General features: G+C 44.4%; 1 protein-coding gene across 6 annotated transcripts in view; it reads left to right on the plus strand.

Annotated features, from left to right (window-relative positions):
• Positions 1-279: 279 nt before the first annotated feature.
• The window catches only part of znf438 (zinc finger protein 438), a 36863-nt gene continuing 36732 nt past the window's right edge, over positions 280-410 (plus strand). For 4 of the 6 annotated variants that reach the window (XM_062521369.1, XM_062521366.1, XM_062521370.1 and 1 more), the window contains exon 1: positions 280-399. The gene's annotated coding sequence lies outside the window, so the exon portion shown is untranslated. The remainder of the gene's footprint in view (positions 400-410) is intronic. The other 2 variants (XM_062521368.1, XM_062521367.1) reach the window with 1 other exon arrangement.

Below are 410 nucleotides of genomic sequence, written 5' to 3' on the forward strand. Positions count from 1 at the left end.
GCGAGACGCGCTTTCTCGTTTGCTGATTGGTTACATTTGTGAAAATGAAGCTGTTTGTCGGAGCCTACCATTTAACCTTCCTGTAGGGGTGTCCGTCAAGGCATGTGGAAATATATAAATGTTTTGCCATGCATATTATTTTAAAATTCAATTTGAAGACAGTTTTAAAATGCTTGCAATGAAAGCACTGGCTAGTTTCAACGTCAATTCACTTTGGACGAAGGACATTGACAACGGTTTTCCCCGGTCTTCCCCGCGTCCTCACTTAGGAGGTGTGGCCCAAAATGGCTGTGGAAAAACAGTTTTGAAGATTTGTCGTTCTGCATGAAATTTGAAGATGCTGCATGGTCTACATTTATGAAGAGGGCCGTTTATGGTGCGGAGGACCCCACCGGCAAGGTGAGCCGACT

This window comes from Sardina pilchardus, chromosome 19 (genome assembly GCF_963854185.1).
Source record: "Sardina pilchardus chromosome 19, fSarPil1.1, whole genome shotgun sequence".
Taxonomy (NCBI): Eukaryota; Metazoa; Chordata; class Actinopteri; order Clupeiformes; family Clupeidae; genus Sardina; species Sardina pilchardus.